The sequence below is a fragment of the Octopus bimaculoides genome, chromosome 3 (assembly GCF_001194135.2).
Source record: "Octopus bimaculoides isolate UCB-OBI-ISO-001 chromosome 3, ASM119413v2, whole genome shotgun sequence".
Taxonomy (NCBI): domain Eukaryota; kingdom Metazoa; phylum Mollusca; class Cephalopoda; order Octopoda; family Octopodidae; genus Octopus; species Octopus bimaculoides.
Window position 1 is genome coordinate 69,544,014 of NC_068983.1, and position 5,616 is coordinate 69,549,629.

The 5,616-nt window shown below is 35.4% G+C and overlaps 1 protein-coding gene across 1 annotated transcript in view; it reads left to right on the forward strand.

The window, feature by feature from the left end:
- LOC106876715 (serine/threonine-protein kinase RIO3) overlaps positions 1-4,265 on the forward strand; it is a 28,246-nt gene extending 23,981 nt beyond the window's left edge. Inside the window, exon 12 of the mRNA XM_014925386.2 lies at positions 3,988-4,265. The gene's annotated coding sequence lies outside the window, so the exon portion shown is untranslated. The remainder of the gene's footprint in view (positions 1-3,987) is intronic.
- Positions 4,266-5,616: the final 1,351 nt, after the last annotated feature.

The window sequence follows — 5,616 nt, forward strand, 5'->3', positions numbered from 1 at the left end:
CCAAACAAACACTTGCACCTAAAAAAAAAGATTATGTAGTTGAAGAAAAATATATTTGTGTGTGAAATTGTGGAGTTTGAAGCTTTGTCCAAAGAACTGAGTGATTTTTATAATCTCAAATTGTTTCTAGTCAGAAGGATGGCAAGTGAGGTAGGAGCAGACATCCTAGATGTAGATGTGATGGAGTACAATATTTCCTGGGCCTGTGGAGCTTTTTAATTAAAATGGTAGTACCAAGTGTCTGTGTGACTGGGTTCTGAGAATCCTTGCTACAACCTTGTTTTTACTGTTAATTACTGAACACTATAAGGTGGTGAGCTTGCAGAATGGTTAGTGCATTGGACAAAATGCTTGATGATATTCCTTCAGTCACTTTATGTTCTAAGTTCAAATCCCACTGAGATCAATTTTGCTTTTTGTCCTTTCAGAATCAATAAAATAAAGTACCAGTCAAGTACTGGGGTTGATGTAATTTACTTACCCTCTCCCCTCAAGACGACTTTCCTTTCAACATTTGGAACAATTATTGAACATCATACAATGTCACAGTTTTCGTAATGGTGTCAGTTATGCTGCCCCCCTCACCACTACACCACTACCACTTATTCCAAAAACAATGTGATTATTATTCAGTTTGATCCAGTTATTAATTAGTACTAGTTGGGAACTAGTGTAATGGCTACTGTACAGCTAAATGGAAGTGGTATTCTGGTAATCAAGTGATATACCTACAGTGAATAACTGACTACTGGACACTGTGGAGCTACATCAAGTAGGAAATGGTTGTTGTTGTTTAGCTCCATCATCATCATCATCATCGTTTAACGTCCGCTTTCCATGCTAGCATGGGTTGGACGATTTGACTGAGGACTGGTGAACCAGAAGGCTTACAACAGGCTCCAATCTGATTTGGCAGTTTCTACAGTTGGATGCCCTTCCTAATGCCAACCACTCCGAGAGTGAGTGGGTGCTTAAAGATACTTTAGTTGTACTTTGTTACCCCTACTCTACCTGATACTACATCCATGTTGACTCGTATGCACTCCTCTACAACGCACACACATCAGATAGCCTCATACACACATACATATACACAAACAAAATACACACACAAGCACACACTAACTTCATACACACACACTTTATCCAACAGCCCCATATTCACACACTAACTGAAAGCAGGGACACATACTTGCTCTCATACACAAACACATTATATACATGCACACAGTAGTCACATACACACTTATATTCGATACACATATCACATATCAGATAGCCTCACACACCCACACATACATTAGCATCACATACTCATACACACATCCATGTGCTCACCCACCCACACACACACACTTTAGCTTGGCCACTGTCGTCTCCCTTGCCACTCATGCCTCCAGCCACTTCTTTTCTGGTCAATTCAACATGTGTAACCGTTAATTTGGACATATTTTTTCTCCCCATTTTGTTCTTTCTCTTTTTTTCCTCCTCACTCTTCTTTCTAGAAGAGCATAGGTTTGAAACATCAAAGACTTTTTCTATTTTTCCTGAGTGTCAAACTAATACACCCTCTTTGTTGTTCTTTTGCCTGTCTTTTTTTCTATATTTTTGAATTGTTTTTAGAAAGATTTATTTTGGTTGCTTGATACTTGCAGTTTAGTATTTTTCAAAGCATCTCATGCTGTCTTAAAAAGTGATGCTTATTTTAGATAATGAAGTCCTAGTTAGTCTTAGAAAATAGTTGGGTTGGCCATAGTTGGAATGCTTTTAAGCATAGATCTGATCAGTTAAACCTCATTTGAGGCCAAACGACAACATATGATTTGAATGTATCGAGTATCCAGTGGAATACTTGATGCATTCAAATAGCTACTTGATGTGTGGTGAATTGATCATGTTATTATGTACAATCATAAATTCCACTGCCAGAATGAACCACTCAAATTTACATACCACTAAAATCGAAGTTTTGATTTTAGCATACATAAGTCATGGATATTTGTTTACTTTCATCAATATAGAATTTTTGAGTGGTTGAATTTTTTTTTTTATTAACACCTAATCATAGAATGAAAAGCAATACTCATGATCCTTTATATATTCTGGGTATCTAAGATAGGTGGCCATTAAACAGGTTGTGATGCTGAATGAAGTGATGGTTATGTCTGTCACTTGGAAAATTGGAATGCAAAGAGCTGAAACAAACATTGCAAAGTTTTCTGTATCTGATGTTCTAACAGTTTTGCCCCCGATTTACTTGGGTCAGCTAAGTAAAGTATTAATAGCTTTAGTTATGATGTTAAAAACAAAATTAAATGTATAGTTTTTTTAACAACTAATTTTGGATTGAATGAAGAATATGTGGTAATATTTTTAAAAATATTTTAAACTAAAACATAAAAGGAAAAAAAATGTTATTTTAATATACTTTCTTTTTCCATTATATGGAACTTTGTTGAACCAATAATTAAACTACTTATAAAATATTCTTCATTCAGTTCTTGAGTAACCCTAAAGAAATTTATGAATGTCATATATCTATCTATCTATCTATCTATCTACCTATCTTTATACACACACACACACATGAATTCACACAAACATATAAATTGAAAGAGAATATATTCTGTAAATTTTTGAAAATTAAATTTGGGTTTATAATTGTTATTCAATATTTGCCCTAAATAACAGTTAATTGTAACTGTTACTGATTATCTTATAAGATCATCTTATGAGATTATTGGCTTCCGACAGCAGCAAAAAATGTATTTATTTTTTTTATACAGACCTTATTTTAACCTCTGTATGAAGATACCCGCTTGTAAATCTATTTTATTATAAACAATAAAATAAATTACATAATTTTTTTTTTTAATGTCAATTCGTAATTTATTAAATTTTATTATTTATATTCGTTTTATAGAATTTTGTTTTGGTATAGCCCCTATAGCAAGACTGTCAGTATCCTCAGGGGCCCACAGTGTTAAATGTGGCCTTCCTTTTTGTAAGATGTGAAATTCATTTTAAGGGAGGTTTGGTTGCTATCTCTTGCTTTTTGAGCATTCAAATAGTAGTTTTCTTGTTGGTTTATAATAATTGTTTGGTAGATACAGTGGCAGGCAACTTCACATTTTTATATAAACTTAGGAAGGGCATCCAGCTGTAGAAACTCTGCCAAATCAGATTGGAGCCTAGTGTAGCCTTCGGGTTCCACCAGTCTTCAGTCAAATCGTCCAACCCATGCTAGCATGGAAAGTGGACGTTAAACGATGATGATGATATAGGGGAGGTAATCATGAGTTAGGAAATGAAAAGACAAGCAGAGATATCTTTGGGCAGTTTATCTTATTCTTTGTAAGCCTAGTACTTGTTCTATCGGTCTCTTGCCGAACCGCTTAGTTACGGGGATGTAAACACACCACCATCGGTTGTCAAGCGAAGTTGGGGGGGACAAACACAGACATACATATATATATATATATATATATACACACACATATTATGACGGGCTTCTTTCAGTTTCCGTCTACCTAATCCACTCACAAGGCTTTGGTTGGCCCGAGGCTATAGTAGAAGACACTTGCCCAAGGTGCCACACGGTGGGAATGAACCCGGAACCATGTGGTTGGTAAGCAAGCTACTTACCACACAGCCACTCCTGCGATTTAAAATTTAAATTGCAAAACAGACAACTAGTATTTAGAATTCGCTGTGTATACCTACATATCTGAAGGGTAACTGTAAGCAGGACTTGTATAAATATTTTATAAAGAATATCTCTTGTTTTGTTTGCAATATACTTTTCCTTATCTATGTGACATAGCTCTTCTGAAAGGTCATATGCATAACTAATTACTTTGTGAAAACGAAAACAATTATTGACTGAATATTTATTTTTTATTTTTTTTATCTCTTATTTTAAAATATCTTCTTATGCAATGCTTTATGTGACACATCTCAAATTGCTGTGTATTTATATTTTTGCAGGAAGGACAAAAAAAACAAAACCTTATTTTTACCAAATCACTTGTAGCCTTCGTCGTCTTCAAAATAGCCAAAGGAAGGCTTGGTTGGATTTAACAGGTCTGATTTCTATCAGGAATGTGGCAGAAATTAATCTGAAAACTCAATCTTCAGCAATATAATAGTGCTTATAAAAGTAATAAATGTTATTAATTAGTTTATTTATTTATTACTAAATTATTTAATAAATGCTAAAATAAGTAGAATGGTTTCATAAATAAAGATAAGAAAATTTGGTTTAATTTAATTTTTCGGCTGAATATTGTTAAGCGTCGCCTTCCTGGCACTTGTGCCGGTAGCACATGTAAAGACATTCGAACGAGATTGTTGCCAGTGCCGCTGGACTGGCTCCTGTGCAGGTGGCACATAAAATACACCATTTCGAGTGTGGCTGTTGCCAGTACCGCCTGACTGGCCTTCGTGCCGGTGGCACGTAAAAGCACCCACTACACTCTCTTTTGTGGTAGGCGTTAAGAAGGGCATCCAGCTGTAAAAACTCTGCCAAATCAGATTGGAGCCTGGTGTAGCCATGCGGTTTCAGCAGTCCTCAGTCAAATCGTCCAACCCATGCTAGCAAGGAAAGCGGATGTTAAACGATGTTGATGATGATGATGAGTGTTATTTGGTCACATTTTCAGTGAAGATAGGTGACTATTCTTTGCTACATCAATGAAGACAATTTGGTTAACTTCTAGCTATTGAATTTAAATAAATATATTTTCATGTCCTATTTAGATAAATAACTGAGTCCATTTTAGCAATTTAGTGATTCTGTAGTTATCTGAAACTGTGGTGCAGGCTAATTAACCATACATTAATTTTACAACATTCTTGTTGCCTATAATAGTGAAGTATATGTTCCCTGTTTATAAGTAGCTGCTAAAGTTGAGTGTTCATTTCCCAGCATGATGGAACCCAGTATCTGTGAATAAAGGATGCAGTTCTGCATCTTATGAACAATAGCCTCTCAAATGATAGTCTGACTCTGTCAACATATCTGACTGTCCTTTTACCAGTTTTGATATCACCTAAACCTATGGTTATCAAGCTGACATATACCAGACCCTGTTGAAATGGTGAAAATTTTTGGTACCCCTGATTCTTCACCATCAAGAAGACAAACATGGTTTGCATCCATATAATTCTTTTGTCGTGAGCATTATTTTAGTCAAGTGTAAAATTTTGGTAATCATCATCATTATTTAATAAACGTAGCAATTTGTCCATTTCCTTTAACCCTGACATGGTGTTCATGCTCTTGTGGGAATATCTTAAATGTCATCTCTGCTGGATTTGCAGTAAAATAGTAATGAACAGCATACATAGAAAGAGAAGATGCAGCTGATTCTGTCCATTAATTTGCCTGCAGTCATTATTCTTAATTCTGTTCTTGCTTCTCGACCACATGGTTCTAAGATCAGTCTCACTGTGTAGAACCTTAGGTTTGACCAAAATATTGTGCATGAAAGAAGTCCATCATATTTATGTGTCTGTGTTTTTCCCCACCACCACTTGACAACCGGTGTTGGTATGGTTACGTCCTTGTAACTTAGCAGTTTGGCAAAAGAGACTCATAGAATAAGGACTAGGCTT